At 43.2% G+C, this 18,018-nt stretch overlaps 1 protein-coding gene across 2 annotated transcripts in view; it reads left to right on the top strand.

Annotated features, from left to right (window-relative positions):
• The window catches only part of sorcs2 (sortilin-related VPS10 domain containing receptor 2), a 736,913-nt gene that overhangs the window by 336,039 nt on the left and 382,856 nt on the right, over nt 1-18,018 (top strand). The gene's annotated exons all lie outside the window — the stretch shown is intronic.

The raw sequence follows: 18,018 nt of genomic DNA, 5'->3' as shown, positions 1-18,018 counted from the left end.
CATAATAATTGTGTACAAAATTGACTTCACCTCGTTGCTTTCATCATTTGAGGATCTTTCCTTGTTCCCGGCCTGCTATTATTTGTTGAGCAGCCCCTGCGATGTGAATATGTGTGTAATATACTAATGCAGGCTTATTTGTTCATTTTGTGCTGAAACATTCCTTTCCAGTTGCAGGTTTTTTCCGTTCTTATGGTCTATATTGTATATCCTCTCATGCAACCACTCTGGATGCAGAGTAACAAATTCTGTTGGCATTCCTTCTCTCCAGAGATGCTGCCTGTCCCACTGAGGTACTCCAGCATTTTGTGTCTATCTTCGGTGTCAACCAGTATCTGCAGTTCCTTCCCACACTACGTTTGGCACATCTCAGCTTCAAATTAGTGTGGAGGTGGAAGGAGACGACATAAGTGGTGAATGCTGGACAAAGGGCCCTGTACCAAGATCCGGGGAAGGGTGGCTATCTTCTACGGCCACTGAGTCCATATGCAAGGGACGCCATTTTGGGGCCATTCTACAGTCCCAGCTGCAGTTGGCCACAGAGCCCGTGGCAGCCATCGCCTCCATTCTGTTCGACCCGTGATGTGTGATGTCCCTCTCCATGCCCGGCCCTCTTCAGCCCTGCATACCCGGGGGGGGGGAGCCTCCCACAGCTAAGGATGTAACTTTCCCATATTAGCAAGGACATCCCATATATTGGGCTAAATTGGTTTGTCCTGTACGGGACCGCCCTTGTCCCGTATTTGACTGCTACTACTCGGGTCAAGGGGACAGTCGGGCCGGAGCGCCGCGTCCGGCCCCGCCTCACCCATCCTGACGTAGTTCAGCCCATGGAGTGCAGCAGCAGCGCCTCGCCCGTGGCCCCGTCGGTCGGCAGCCCGGCCAGCTGTCTGATCTTCGGACCTTCGCTTACCGCCGACACAGGGCTAGTAATGCTGAGCTGCGTGTCAACATTGTATTTCACTGTACCTGGTACAGGTGGCAATAAAGAAACCATTGAACCATCTCACTGTCTTTCTCCAGAGTCTTTTGGTCAACCTCTTTGATGCTTTTCAGACGAGTTTAAGCTGTGTGCTTTCAAGAGGCTCCTGGAACCTTCCCTTCAGCAAGCTTTCCATGTGATCAGGTCTGTCTGTATCTCTGCTTCCACTGAAGTGGATCGCTGGTTACTAACCACACTGACTAGGTTTGATGCTGCCATCTTCTCGGGCACTCTTTCAGGGTCATGGTTGACTTGCTCCCACTCCAGTTGTCCAGGCTGGTGAGGCCAAAGTGGAATCTGTAGACTCCATTTGAGAGGTCTCGCTTGATGGAGCAGGTTGTAGGGTGGTTTGTGCGCTCCTTACACAGGCTCTGTGCACCCCCAGCAAGGAGACGTATGTGCTTGTGTAGGAAGCAACTGCAGATGTTGGTTTAAACCGCAGATAGACACAAAAAGCTGGAGTAAACTCTGCGGGACAGGCAGCATCTTTGGAGAGAAGGAATGGGTGACATTTCGGGTTGAGTCCCTTCTTCAGACTAGTTAGGGAAACGAGAGATGTATAGACGATGATGTAGAGAGATAAAGAACAATGAATGAAATATAGGCAAAAAAGATTAGTCTGAAGAAGTCTGAAGGAGTCTGAAGAAGGGTTTGGGCCCGAAACGTTGCCTATTTCCTTCGCTCCATAGATGCTGCTGCACCAGCTGAGTTTCTCCAGCATTTTTGTGTACTTACCAGTCTGAAGAAGTCCCCTGACAGGTCTGAAGAGGGGTCTTGACCCGAAACGCCACCCATTCCTTCTCTCCAGAGATGCTGCCTGTCCCGCTGAGTTACTCCAGCATTTTGTATCTATCTTCAACATATGTTCTTATCAGGTAGCAGCATGAATTGCTGCCTCATACTGGAGAATCCTACAATAGTGCAAAGTCAAGAATTGCAGGATATCGTCTCATAGGCGGCATTATATTCTGTGTGAACCAATGCATGCATGTAAAGTAATGCAATATGTCTCTGCTTTGTCCCGTTCCTTTTATGGGCAAATATTAGAGCACATCTTCCACCTGTATCCGTTGGCAGCCGAGCCTGAGTTTCTGCTGAAGCACAGCTTTTTGCTCAGCCAAGCACTGTGTCTGAATATCTGTGTTGTCTCAGTGGATTCCATGGAGTCCTGTAAGACAAAACCAATTTCCAGACGTTTCTAAGCTCCCAGGCTGGGATATTCATGCTCTGAACCTATGCCAGGTTAAATCGTGTCCAAGTATTTGCACCCATTCAAATGAATGGAGCAAATCCACTGCCAAGATGAAAAGTAAAACATTTTATTTCATTTAAATGAGCTTAGTCTGTGGGTGTTCTTGCGAATAATTTTCATTTGAAAAAAATATATTTTTTTATTTTTGAGTGCCCCGAATGGTTCTGAACGATTGTGAATTACGGAGGCATTTATAACAGGTTCTGTAATAGTGGCAGGTTTCACGGCTGGTGAGCCTGAAGCATAAGCTCTCACCAGCTGTCAGAATGGCTCCATCAATGCAGCCGGTACACTAACACTGGGAGAGCCTCTGTTTTAAACTGCATCGCACTCGACCACAGACATCAACTAGGAGTAAGTGCAGACTGGGCCCGAAACATGCTGAAAAAAAAAACCCAAGGAGTTAGAATTTGAGGAAGGATAATTTGCAGAGAGAAAGGGGCTAATAGTAGATGGACACAAAATGCGAGAGTAACTCAGCGAGACAGGTGAACAGGCAGGATGGAATGGAAGTAGACAAAAAATGCTGGAGAAACTCAGCGGGTGAGGCAGCATTTATGGAGAGAAGGAATAGGCGACGTTTCAGTTCGAGAAGTGGAGTGGATGTGGAGAGGTTTTTTGCACTCGTGGTAGAGTCTAGGACTAGAGGTCATAGCTTCAGAATTTAAGAATGTTAGAAACATAGAAACATAGAAATTAGGTGCAGGAGTAGGGCCATTCGGCCCTTCGAGCCTGCCCGCCATTCAATATGATCATGGCTGATCATCCAACTCAGTATCCTGTACCTGCTTTCTCTCCATGATTGTGAATTGAGGAATGAAGTTGAACAGAGGGATCTAGGAATAACTGTGAATAATTGCCTGAAGGTGGAATCTCGTGTAGAAAGGATGGTAAAGAAAGATTTTGGTGTGTTGGCCTTTATAAATCAGAGCATTGTGTATAGAAGTTGGGTTGTAATGTTAAATTGTACAAGGTATTGGTGAGGTCAATTGTGGAGTATGGTGTATAATTTTGGTAGGCATAATTATAGGGAAAAGGTTAACTAAATAGAGGGTACAGAGGAGATCAATTAGAATGTTGACTGGGTTTCAGCAACTAAGATACAGAGAAAGGTTGAACAAGTTAGGTCTTTATTATTTGGGAAAGATAGAAGGAATACACACCATGGTAGTGATGTTTTCTTAAGGAACTGTTTACTGGCAATATCTCGTTTTCTATTACAGAATTAAAAACCAAGGCAAAGAGTCCCGATCTCGACTTGCCAATCCATTCTGTGAAAGCAGAGAACTGGGATCTTGTAAAATCATGGAAGGAAGAAAAGGTCTCTGTGTGAAAAATGTTTTTCTTATCTCATCTCAGATGTTCTTTTAGGAAGGAGATGAGGAGAAATTTCTTTAGTCAGAGGGTGGTGAATCTGTGGAATTCTTGCCACAGAAGGCTGTGGAGGCCAAGTCAGTGGATATTTTTTTACGGTAGAGATACATAGATTCTTGATTAGTACAGGTTATGGGGAGAAGGCAGGAGAATGGGTTTAGGAGGGAGAGATAGATCAGTTATGATTGAATGGCGGAGTAGACTAGATGGGCCGAATGGCCTAATTCTACTATTCCTTATGACCTTATGATCTCCGGAGAGAAGGAATGGGCAACGTCTTGGATCGAGACCCTCCTTTAGTCTGAAGGGTCACCCATTCCTTTTCTCCAGAGGTGCTGCCTGTCCCACTGAGTTACTCCAGCATTTTGTGCCTATCTTCGGTTTAAACTAGCATCTGCAGTTCCTTCCAACACGAGTGGCTAATAGTGCTGATGTACGAGAACCAGTAATGGTCTGATTCAGTGCAGTAACATTCAATGATGGTAAGTTATTGATCAGATGGACACTTTATTCCCTGTAGCACATTGAAATCTCATGAGAGTGCATCAATTCCATTGATTCTCAAGGGCCTTTTCTGCTAATATTTTTGTTTATTAATTTGTTGTGCACCACCATCCTGAAAGTCCACTTTCTGCTTTTCTCTTATCCTGCTTGTTCCAACCTGGTAGATTTGTCAGTCATGATTTCCCATCTATGAATTCATGTTGACTCTGCCCAATTTTATTTCTGAAGTGACCTGTTAGCATTTCTCTAGTAATAAATTCCAGCTTAGATTAGTTTAGTTTAGAGATACAGCATGCAAACAGGTCCCTCGGCCCACCCAGTCCACCAGCCCACCAACACTATCCTACACACACTGGGGACAATTTACACTTATACCAAGCCAATTAACCTACAAACCTGTGCGTCTTTGGAATGTGGGAGGAAACCAGAGATCCCGGACCCAGGCGGTCACAGGGAGAACGTGCAAACTCCATACAGGCAGCACTCGTAGTCAGGATTGAACCAGGGTCTCTGGTGCTGTAAGGCAGCAACTCTACCAGTGCGCCACCGTGCCTCCCTGTGCATTATTGTTCCTGTTTTTTCCATCTCCCCAATTTTAAATAATGGGGTCATATTTTGTTTTAATCTGTGTAGAATCTGGAATTTTAAAAGATGAAAAAAGCACTTTAATGCACATTAATTCATTGAATGCTATTTTCTTTCAATTATCCATTCATTTTTGATCTATAGCTGGCCATTATTTCTCAAAGGTTTTCTATGTTTTTCCACAGACTCTGACTCACACAATGAGAAGTTCCTTGACTCCGTTTCCATTATATCTTTTGAAAGTTCAGTGCCATCTCCTATTTAACTCCCAACCTTGGTTACTTTGTAAATGGCTGTTAGCTCGTCCCCACTTATTTCACTTTATGCTATTAATTCAACAATCTTGCTTCAAATTCTGCATGGTAGCGATATAGAGCCTTCATTTCAGTCTTTTTACTTAATTTCCCTGCTGTCTCCAATCTGAGACTCGAGACTTCAGAGATACAGCGTGGAAACAGCTGTATGGAGATACAGCGTGGAAACAGGCCCTTCAGCCCACCCAGTCTGCGTTGATGAGTGATCACACTGTATCCTACACACACTAGGGACACTTTACAGAAGCCAATTAACATACAAACCCGTACGGCTTTGGAGTGTGGGAGGAAACCAAAGATATCGGAGAAAACCCACACAGGTCACGAGGATAACGTACAAACACCACACAGACAAGCACCCGTAGTCAGGATCGAACCTGGGTCTCTGGTGTTGTAAGGCAGTAGCACTACCACTGCACCACCGTGCCACCATACTACTGTAATTACACAATTTCACTTTTCTCTTTGTCCAAACAAGCAAGCTAGCATTCAGAGCACACACATATGCTGAATCTGCATAAGCAATAAAACATGAAAATAATTGATCAACTCTGATAACTGATGGTCTCTTTCCTACCCTGCCTCCACTGTCTAGTTTGCCAAATATCTACATGACCCATGGCACTAACGGCTCATTGAGCCTTTGGATAAACTTTTCACCTGCAAAATTACAGCACAAGCATTTGCTCTTTTCTTATGAAAACCTTGCCTAGTTTTCAAAAGTGTTGTATAATACTCAACTGAAATAATCGTGTTTTCAGCTTGTCAGCTGTGAAATGTTATTAACTGCTAATGCATACTTAAGTTACTGTAGATAGTTGCTGCCTGCACTTGCAAAAGCACAGTTTAGGATGCAAGCAGAAAAGAGCCAAACGACAACAATCACAGGACTGAAATGTTTAAGTGAAGCCATGTGGCTGATGCATCCAGAAAGTACTTACCACACCCGTGTTGTTCAGATTCAGGCTTCTTCCTAATAGTTTCAATCCTTGGCTGCTGGCTGCAGGCAGAGTGCCCGGGTTTAGTAAAAACATCCTCAGTGTGGTATCAGAATTTATTTTCTAATTCAATCTGAGTGAGCGTCCGTTTTGCTCAGTGCCTATCTTTAACTGTTTAACAGAGGACCGAGAGGGAAAACAGGAATTGCAACCTATTATCCTGACAACAGCCGCGAGGGTAGACACAAAATGCTGGAGTAACTCAGAGGGACAGGCGGCACCTCAGGAGAGAAGGAATGGGTGAAGTTTTCGGGACGAGACCCTTCTTCAGACTAGTTAGGGATAAGGGAAACGAGAGATATAGACGAGAGATGATGTAGAGAGATAAAGAACATTGATGAAAGATATGCAAAAAGTAACGATGATAAAGGAAACAGGCCATTGTTAGCTCTGCGTTGGGTGAAAATGAGAAACTGTTGCGACTTGGGTAGGGGAGGGATGGGGAGAGAGGGAATGCAGGGGTTACTTGGTTAGAGAAATCAATATTCATACCATTGGGCTGTGACCAAGCGAAATGTGAGATGCTGTTCCTCCAATTTGCGTTTAGTCTCACTCTGTCAATGGAGGAGACCCAGGACAGAAAGGTCAGTGTGGGAATGGGAAGGGGAATTAAAGTGTTTAGTAACCGGGAGATCAGGTAGGTTCAGACGGGCTGAGAGAAGGTGTTCAGCGAACCAATTGCCCAGTCTACGTTTGGTCTCGCCGATGTATAAGAGTCCACAGTAGTGGGGAAAATGCATGGATCTATAACGAAGTAATGTAATAACAGAACGTGTAAAATGGAATATTTGGATTCTACTGAATAATCATGGATTTATAAAAGGAAAATCGTTTTTGCCAATATATCGGAATCCTTTGTGAATATATTGAGTAGAATGTATTAAGGAGAATTGGTTGCTGTAGTGCTAGATCTTTGGTAGGCTTGTGATATGCACCCACAAAGGAGGCTGTGGACAAGGTTAGAGCATATGGAACTACTTATTGGTTGGTCAATCATCAACTCCAATTGAAACAAAAAGTAACTGCAGATTCTGGTTTATACCAAAGGTGGACACAAAATTCTTGAGTAACTCAGTAGGTCAGGCAGTATCTCCTGAGAAAAAATGGTGACATTTTCCCCACTAGCGTTGTCAGGCTAATAGGTTGCAATACATGTTTTCTCTCTCAGCCCTGTGCTAAATAGGGAAAGGTAGGCACTGGGTAAAACAGATGATCATTCAGAGGAAGGGTTCCAACCTCGAAACGTCCATTTTCTCCAGAGATGCTACCTGACCTGTTGAGTTACTCCAGGATTTTATGTCTATCTTAACTGTAAGTTGATTCTTGTTTGCGAGGGAGTAGGGAAGTTGATTGGAGAAAATAAAAATGTCGACAAGTATATAATTAGTGGACCAATGATGGGCCAAAGATTCAGATTCAGATTCAGAGTCAAACTTTATTGTCATTGTGCAGTGTACAAGTACAGAGACAGCAAAATGCAGTTAGCATCTCACCCAGAAGTGCGAAAATGGAATAATGGAACAGCAAAATATATACATGTATATACAGTAGCAGTAGTGCAATTTACCAGGGGGGGGGATCAGTCACTGGGGGAAGGAGTGCCTGGGGGGGGGGTGACTGGCAATCACCAAGGTGCAGAGTTAAGTCGGGTAACAGCTGCAGGGAAGAAGCTGTTCCTGAACCTGCTGAACCGGGAACGGAGAGACCTGTAGCGCCTCCCGGATGGGAGGAGGGTAAACAGTCTGTGGCTGGGGTGAGAGCAGTCCTTGACGATGCTGCGCGTCCTTCGCAGACATCGCTTGCTCTGGACAGCCTCAATGGAGGGGAGTGAGGAACCGGTGATGCGTTGGGCAGTTTTCACCACCCTCTGCAGTGCATTCCGGTCGGAGACAGAGCAGTTGCCATAACATACTGTGATACAGTTAGTAAGGATGCTCTCGATGATGCAGCGGAAGAGGTTCACCAGAATCTGAGGAGACAGATGGACTTTCAGACAAAGGGCCTGTTTCCATACTGTTTAACCAGCTGTCAAACTTGGTAAAAACTGTTCAATTATAAATCAATAAATCAGAAAATTATCAAAAATCTCTTGGAAAAATGAACAAAATTGAAAAACATTTAATACTTTCTATTGAAGGTAGATAAAAATGCTGGAGAAATTCAGCGGGTGAGGCAGTATCTATGGAGCGAAGGGATAGGTGATGTTTCGGGTTGAGCACCTTCTTCAGACCCACTTTCTATTACTTTCTATTGATATTTCAAATATTGAACAACATGCATGCAATTCACAAAGAGTATATATTAATTTTGATTTTCTACCAATGGCACTTCCCATTCATATCGGGAAGATTTTGCAAGTTTAAACATGCTGCTGGAAGACATGCAGAAAATTGTAGCATAGAAACATAGAAAGTAGTGTAGGAGTTAACCGTTCTGCCCTTCGAGCCAGCGCCACCATTCAATATGATCATGGCTGATCATCCATAATCAGTACCCCGTTCCTGCTTTTTCCGCTTATCCCTTGATTCCCTTAGCCCTAAGAGCTATATCTAACTCTCTCTTGAAAACATCCAGTGAATTTGCCTCCACTGCCTTCTGTGGCAGAGAATTCCACAAATTCACAACCCTCTGGGTAACAACATTTTTCCTCATCTCAGTCCTAAATGGCTTATAGCCAAAACTGTGACCACTGGTTCTGAACTCCCCCAACATGGGGAACATTTTTCCTGCATCTAGCCTGCCCAATCCCTTAAGATTTTTATATCGTCTCTCTAAGATCCCCTCTAAACCTAAATTCCAGTGAATATGAATGAATGATTGGTCAAGTATACACATACAAGGAATTTGCCTTGGTGCTCCGCTCGCAAGTAACAACACGACATACAGTGAAAGTGAGGAATGACACATAAAACATTAAACATTAATAATAAAACATGATAGTTTCAACATGTAAATGAAATAAAATACCAGAGCAAAAGGTGGCTACAGACTTTTGGTTTTTGAGTAGAGCTACTACTCGTGAAAAAAAAAGCTGTTTTTACGTCTGCCTGTGGCGGCTTTGACAGTCCGGAGTTGCCAGCCAAGTAAGTCTGGGATTTGGGAATTTGCATGAGGATCTGAAACCTCTCTGCAGAGAACCAACAATAGCATTTCTGCACACATCTACTGACATATCCCTGCCAAATCTAGTCTCTTTGTTTCTAGTGCAAGATTGCCTTGATGTAAATTTGATAAGGCAATAAATATACTGCGTGTGTGAGCATTTATTAGTCGATGAAATATAATTTGAATGGGAGGCGATGGCATTTTTATTGTGTGACACTGCTTTTCAGGTTATCACTGTAATGGTTATTTTTATGTCGCCATTTGTTAAACACCATTGATAATAGATAATTGTGCTGCTTTTGAATCTTGTTTTTTTTTAAATTATTTGACCTACTCCAGAACGGCTACTGTGGTTTGGAGGAACTGGTACTAATTTGAACTTGTCCTGTTTTTGGCAAAGCTTTCGTCAAAAGAACGCTTTCTGATCAAAGGATCTTGGAATCAGCATTTAATTCCACAGTTGCAATTGTCATGTCAGTTTTTAATGTGCATTGCTTATTATTATTTTTTATTGAATGACAACCCATTTGGTAGGGTAATGACATATTTGATGTACTATTAAATTAAGCAATTCTGGTTTTAGCATAAACTATTCTTACGACTGCCTCATACACTTGATGTACTGAAAGCAATGTTACTGCCATCATTCATGTCTCCAGGGTTACAGCCATTCTTTGGCTATTTGCATTGTAGAAAGTACTTGGAAATTAGTGTAATGTGGTGAAAGCCTGCAATCCTTCAAAAATTTTTGCAAGAGATGATGTTGTCAACGCACTTTAAAACACACCACAAAGTGACGGTAGACAAAAAGTGTTGGAGAAACTCAGCAGATGCGGCAGCATCACATCCAGTCAAGTCAAGTTTATACGAGATGCGCAGTGGAATGGAAAGTGGCAATGCTTGCGGATTGTGCAAAAAAACTACACAACAGAATGGAACAGAATCAGAATTACATATTTGTGGGAGCATCTGTGGAGCGAAGGAAATAGGCAACGTTTCGGGCCAAAACCATTCTACAGAACAGACCTTCACAAAATGACCTTGCCTTTCAACTATACTTTATTAATCACGGTGAATTCACACAACTTGCAGTTTTACTCTGTAGTTCAAACAATTACTTAACTCTTTAGTTTCACCACTTCCAAACCTATTAGTTGTCCAGTTTTAGTTTGGTTCAGTTCAGTTTAGTTTATTGTCACGTGTACCGAGGTACGGTGAAAAGTTTTTGTTGCGTGCTATCCAGTCAGCGGAAAGACAATACGTGATTACAATGGAGCCGTTCGCAGTGTGTAAAACCTACTGGCTCCAGATGAACCTGGTCAGGGTTTAAAGCGGGTAGTCCTTCTCTGACTCCCTTTGCTCGGGATCTTCTGACATTGACTTATTCCTGCTGATTATTTCATGTCAACTTTTTATACATTTCTTTGCATATCTTCCAGACGTTACTTATTGCTTCATCGCTCATTTACGCAGCTATAAGCCCAGTCCCTAACCAACCCTGACCCCCTTCGAATTCTTACTGGCACTGTTCACAATGACCTCAATTATCAGTTCTATCATGACATGGATGCCAGTTAGTGCTCTTGCAGTTCATCAGAATGTGCCCTTCACAAATGACAGTTCCCAGGTTCACTCGTGTCAGATTTGTGTCGGCATTGATCCACTTTCTCACATGTGCCCTGACTAGGTGCTGCTCTTGTGATCTTTCTTTACAGTGCTCCCTGTTCTGTGGTTCCCTCTCCTGTGTCGGAAGGATCTGCAGATGCTGGTTTAAACCGAAGATAAGGCACGAAATGCTGGAGTAACTCAGCAGGGCAGACAGCGTCACTGGAGAGAAGGAATGGGTGACGTTTCTGAAGTAGGGTCTCGACCCGAATCGTCACCCATTCCTTCTCTCCAGAGATGCAGCCTGTCCCGCTGAGTTACTCCAGCATTTTCCCTATTCCCTCTCTTGCACTTGCTTTCAGAGAGGCCTTCCCAGAGCTTGTTAAGATGCTTGACAAGGTGTTACAAGGGAATGCAGGTTAAAATCTCATCACTATGGTGTAGCTGCATGTGTGGGAAGCCAGGCTGCTTCTCGACTACAGTTTGCCCTGGCTGATCTGAGTGTCGTCTTTTCTGATAGACTTCGAAGTTGTAAGGAGTGCTGGAGACAGCAAGGGGTGAGAGAGCAACAAGGGGAGGGGTTGTCGGGGAACAGCGGTGCTGAGGGGGCTGTTGCCAAGGAAACAGCAGAGAAGGATGGGGGAACAGCGGAGACGGAGGCGATGTGTTGAGGGGGCAGCAGAGTGGTCAAGTGACACCGAATGCAGAGATAAGATAGTGAGAACAGCAAGACCCAAGAGGAGAAGATGATTTAGTTTAGTTTTAATTTTGAGATACAGCGCAGAAACAGGCCCTTCGGTCCACCAAATCCGCGCCGACCAGCGATCCCCACACATTAACACTACCCTACACGATATAACCATATAACCATATAACAATTACAGCACGGAAACAGGCCATCTCGACCCTTCTAGTCCGTGCCGAACACATAATCTCCCCTAGTCCCATATACCTGCGCTCAGACCATAACCCTCCATTCCCTTCCCATCCATATAACTATCCAATTTATTTTTAAATGATAAAAATGAACCTGCCTCCACCACCTTCACTGGAAGCTCATTCCACACAGCTACCACTCTCTGAGGAAAGTGACAGGGCCAATTAACCTGCAAACCTGTACTCCTTTGGAATGATCTCGGAGAAAACCCACCCAGTCACGGAGAGAACATACAAACTCTGTACGGACAGCACCCGTAGTCGGGATCGAACCCGGAGTTCCGGCGCTGTAAGGCAGCAACTCTACCACTGCGCCACCATGTGGAACATAACAAGATGTGAGGGGAACAACAGAATAAGGGAGAGAATGTTATGGTACCGAAAATATTATAAAAATTATTCTTAAGCATAACGTTCCAAAATTCAATGAAAATATATGGCTTTGTTAAAAGAAAATGCTTCAAATAAGTGGCCCACGAAAGTGTTCCCGATTGTCAATATAGCCTTCCCTCCCCCTCCCCCTCCTGAAAAATATTCTTCCTGTTTTGCATTTAAACCCAAGATACATTTATTCATTCTGGGGGTGGGTGTGAATAGTTAAGATTATTCCCAATGTTCCAGCTGATATTTAGCCTTCAATATACATCACAAAAAACAGATTATTTTGTACATTTTCACCTTGCTGTTTGCAGGAGCTCCTGGTGAACAAATTGGCTTTTTACATTCGCAAAGTAATTATGGTTCAGAAATAATCCGTGAATTGTAAAATGATTTGAAACGTTGAAAAAGTGACCTGAAAGGCACTGCATAGATGCAAAGCTTTTTTGTAGGTTTTGTTTCTTACCCAGAGTATAATCATCCTTAAAATAATACACCCTTAGAAATTCCTTCTTTTTAAAAATTGCAAAATCTGTTGGGATATTAGCCATTTACCACCTCAAATTCCTCTTTAGCACCATGTACATTTTAATTTATGAGTGGTTTAGATCCGAGGATAGACACAAAATGCTGGAGTAACTCAGTGAGACCCGAAACGTCACCCATTCCTTCTCTCCAGAGGTGCTGCTTGTCCCACTGAGTGATTCTAGGATTCTGTGTCTATCTTCGGTTTAAACCAGCACCTGCAGTTCCTTCCTACACTAGTTTAGATCCAAATTGTCCTTGTACTTCAAACAGAAGTGGTGGTTTGATGATGCTGAAGACAGTTAGCTCAACGGAATAGATGTGGAAAAATGCGATGTTCGTTATAAACTGACAATTTTGTTGTTGTTTGGTTATTATTGTCATGTGTACTGCAGTATAGTGAAATGCTTTGTGCATGCTGTCCAAACAAATTGGATAATACTGTACAAGAATATAATTGAGCCAAATGATGAGAGAATGGAGCTGCTGGGCTTGTATTCACCGGAATTTAAAAAGGATGAGAGGGAATCTTATAGAAACATATACAATTCTTAAGGGATAGGACGCGCTAGATGCAGGAAACATGTTCCTGATGTTGGGGGAGTCCAGAACCAGGGGCCACAGTTTAAGAATAAGCAGTAGACCATTTAGAACTGAGATGAGGAAAAACGTTTTCACCCAGAGAGTTGTGAATCTGTGGAATTCTCTGCCTCAGAAGGCAGTGGAGGCCGATTCACTGGATGCATTTAAAAGAGAGTTAAGGGCCTGTCCCACTATACGATTTCACCCAAGAGCCCTCCCGAGTTAAAAAAAAAAAATCAAATCTCGTGGTAAGTACGTAGCGGGTACGTCGGAGCTCGGGACGTCTCTTAGCTGCTCGTAACGCTAACGGCAGGTACTCGGGAAACGTGGTAAGCTCGTGAAGTTTTTTCAACATGTTGAAGAATGTCCACGAGAGCCCCGAGTACCTACGAGCGGCTATTACCGTAATTTTTCGTGTTCGAATCAGGGGAAACTCGGGAGAACACTTTAATTACCTCGTACAGTGGGACATGCCGTTTAGATAGAGCTCTTAGTGTTAGTGGATTCAAGGGATATGGGGTGATGGCAGGAACGGGGTACTGATTGTGGATGGTCAGCCATGATCATATTGAATGGCGGTGCTGGCTCGAAGGGACGAATGGCCTACTCCTGCACCTATTTTCTATGTATCTAAAAACAAGTACAAAAGGTAGAGTGAACAGAAAAATCCACAGAGATAAACAAGTGGAAAGGGATTTAAAAGAGTGTTGCGATTGTAATGGATGATAGTGGATTCTCCACAGGGATCAGCACCCCACAGTCACCATCTTGCAGACTGACGTATTTAATGTACTTCATGTGTTAATACGAAAACATAATTGGCCAATATTCAATGGAAAAAATTATGAAATGAAGACCTTTTTTTCCAACTAGTCGATGAGGCAAAACCTCAGATTTTACAGCGAATATTTTTGAAAAATAAAAATGAAACTAATATCAAAACAATAAAATGAAGTATTACAGTTACTGGAAATCTGAAATAAATCAGAAAAAGGTGGCAACACTTGACACATTAGGGAGAAAGAAAACAAAATAAAATTGTTCCTTTCAACTTCATCTAAAATATCTTGCTTTACTGTGCACAGAGCAGCCAAACCACGAGATGTTGTGGATGTTCCCTGCGTGTAATTTCTCAAACCATTCTTCATTCTTGGATTTCCTGTCTTTAGTGAAATGTTGGTAATTTGATTTATGGTTTAACCTTTACCCGGCGATGTGCTCGGAGTCCTTGAGTCTGTTCTCGCAGAGTGGCATTGTTAAATTAGTTGATCAATCAGTTCCAGATGATCACCGTATTTGTAGTGGCTTGCTGATGGAGTAGGCATGTTGACTTTATGTGGATATTGATCACATGGTTCCTTGAAAATGAGTGGTGGAGACATACTGATTGTGAGTTTTAAAGCTTTGCAGATTATATAGTTAATCACAGCGACTCGACTAACCACATTTGCTGTATTCATGGATAACATGAATATCAATAGCAATCGATCACCCAAGTTATTTATCTGAGGTAGACAAAAATGCTGGAGAAACTCAGACTGAGGAAGGGTCTCGACCCGAGACGTCATCTATGCCTCCCCCGCTGTCTTTCTCCAGAATTTTTGTCTACCTTTGATTTCTCCAGCATCTGCAGTTCTTTCTTAAACAAGTTATTTATCTGAATTGGTGGACTTGAAAAAAAGATGTGAACATTTTTACCTTGCCAATACTTGGACCCTGGCAGAAGTTGAGGACTAAAACAGACTTTTTCCTAGAATTAAGCCACAGGTTTTATTACAATGATTTATCTGTGTGAACACATTCTGCGAATCCCATGTAATAATCTTTTCTCCCTCAGTTGTGAGGGCAGAAAAATCCCTGCATTAGTTTTGCTTTGAAAAAGGTCCATGTGTATGTTGAGCAGCAGAGTTCTTTTTTTTGTGGACACAAATTTATCCCACTGGAGTATCTTCAGTTTTTTTAAAGAAACAGGCCCTTCGGCCCACTGGGTCCGTGCCGACCAGCGATCCCCGCACGTTAACACCATCTTACACCCACTAGGAACAATTTTTTTTTACATTTACCAAGTCAATTAACCTTCAAACCTGTACGTCTTTTAGTGTGGGAGGAAACCGAAGATCTCGGAGAAAACCCACGCAAACTCCGTACAGATGGCTCCCGTAGTCGGCATCGAACCTGGATCTCTGGCGCTGCATTCACTGTAAGGCAGCAACTCTACCGCTGTGCCACCGTGACCGTGAGATCTGGTTTGGTAAGGCAAATGATAGGCGCTGCTCCTTGGAGTCATCTGAATGGGACCAGAGCCATGTCGGAAAACAGCATAGAGTCCATATTTTAGGAGGTCTGAACAAGGGTCTCGAGCCGAAACAGTCACCCATTCCTTCTCTCCAGAGATGCTACCTGTCCCACTGAGTTACTCCAGCATTCTGTGTCCGTGTTTTAGGAGTCTGGCAATAAAGGGTGCAGATGAGTGTCGCTATTCCTCAGTATAGTGGATGTTGGCCAGAGAGAGGACAATGATATTGTCTCACGGTTCTGTCAGTGGATTTGAAGAATAATGTAGAGGCGATATTGGTGGTAGTTCTTCAGTAGTTTGAGCTATTCCTGCAGTAAGTCCATATTTCAGAAGTGTACATAGGTTCAAGGTGAAGGGGAAAAGATATAATAGGAACCCGAGGGGTAACTTTTTCACACACAGAGCGGTGGGTGTATGGAACAAGCTGCCTGAGGAGGTAGTTGAGGCTGGGACTATCCCATCGTTTAACAAACAGTTGGGCAGGTGCATGGATAGAACAGGTTTGGAGGGTTATGGACCAAGCGCAGGCAAGTGGGACTAGTGCAGATGGGACATTGTTGGCCGGTGTGGGTGAGTTGGGCCGAAGGGCCTGTTTCCACACTGTATTACTCCATGACTAAGACTTTAAAGATCAATGATGCTGGGTAATCATGTGTAGGAAGGAACTGCGGATGATGGTTGGAGCCGAAGAAAGACACAAAAAGTTGAAGTAACTCAGCGGGACAGGCAGCAACTCTGGAGAGAAGGAATGGGTGACGTTTCGGGCCTGAAGAAGGGTCTCGACCGTAAACGTCATCCATTCCTTCTCTCCAGAGATGCAGACTGAGTGAAGGGCCTGTTCCACTTTCACGACCTAATTCATGGCCTTTTTAACTCGTGGCCATTTTTCATCATGCTAGAAAAAATGCCCCGACCTACTTGATGCCACGAGTACCTACGACTAGCATCACGACCTACCTACGGCTTACCTATGACCTTGTGACGACCATGTTGTGAGTAGAGGTCGTGAATTAGGTTGTGAAAGTGGGACAGGCCCTTTACTCCAGCATTTTGTGTCTATGCTTGGTAATCATGCACTTCTCCTCAGATTAAAGCTGTGCTGTAGCACTGACACTTAGTGTTACCTTCATGAATTTCTTCACCAAGAGGCTCCCAAGATATGGAAAGTGGTCTGCATTTTCCAGAGTTGCATAAAGTCAGTGTTTGGTGTTTACAGTGGGCGCAGATTAGTTGAGGGTCTTTGAGTTTTGCTTGTTTTAAAGCCAGACTCCTTCTGTCTTAGACTTTACTAAGTAAGTTGAGGATGACTTGGAACTTGGACCCTGGCCATGGAGGGAGATAGACAGGTGTAAAGACAATAGATGAGGAAACCAAATGAACTGCTTTGAATTTTTCTGATGACACTAAATTGGATTGGATCGTGAGTTGCGAGAAGGATACAGAGAGCCTTTACGGTGATAGATTGAGTAAGGTGAATAACATGGTGGGCATAGTTTAGCGCAGACAAAGGTGAATCCGTTTCGGTGGGAATAGCTGAAAGCTGGTGTAGGATTTATATGGTGTCATTATTTAAAAGATGCACAAAGAGACCTGCGTACCCTTTCAAACTATCCACCAGAACTAAACACATTGGGAAGCAAGCAGATAAGAAGGCTAATGGCATGTTGGCTATCATAGCAAGAGGATTTGATCGCACAAACAAGAATGTCTTCTCACACTTACTTACACATGGTCTTGTGCAGATCCAGTCTCCTTACTTAAGGAAGAGTAAACATGCTATTCATGGTCTGCTGTTAAAGTTCACCAGAAAGATTCTGCGGGTGGCGGGGCTGAAGTATGCGGAGAACTTAAGCTGTTTAGGTTTGTATGGACAAGAGCTTAGAGGAATGAGAGAGTATTTAATTGAAGTTTACAAAACTCTGCCTCGTTTCGATGGGCGATGCAGGAAGAATGCGGGAAGAATCCCTGGCACAGGCGTCAAAAGCAAGCATCTTAGGTTGCAGATCAAGAACTTTAGGTCAGAGATAAAGAGATGTTTTTTTACAAAGAGTTAACCAGTGGAGTTCGCTAGCAAAAAGGAGACCAAATCACTGAATATTTTTAATGAGACAGATAAATATCCCGATTCAAAAGATATCAAAGGATGGGCAGGAATATGATACTGAGCTAGATCATCAGTCCTGATCATATTGAATTGTGGAACAGGGTTAAAGAGCTGCTCATTTCTTCTCATTTTTCTGTTTCTTTTTTACACCTTATTTGAGCATCATTATTGTAATTTGCTCACTTACTTTAAGACACATAAAAATGTTTTGCAGCACCTCGAAGATCTTTGAACACGGCATTTGTAGTATCTCCATAAATCTTCCTTCCCAACAGATTCACAAACTTTTCATGTTGACTTAAAATTAACATTTCCTTCTCTGAGCCTTCAATCCCTCTGCTCATTATCCTGCACGATAAACAATTTTCCCCTTGCATTCGCTTGTCATTTGTGGGTTTTGTCCATGTTCTTGCTCAGTTATTATCTGATTTAAATACTACGGCTGCCTGCAGGATTTTGTCTGAACACTGAATATCGT

Source organism: Leucoraja erinacea, chromosome 1 (genome assembly GCF_028641065.1).
Source record: "Leucoraja erinacea ecotype New England chromosome 1, Leri_hhj_1, whole genome shotgun sequence".
NCBI lineage: Eukaryota > Metazoa > Chordata > Chondrichthyes > Rajiformes > Rajidae > Leucoraja > Leucoraja erinaceus.
This window is presented reverse-complemented; position numbering and strand designations above follow the sequence as displayed.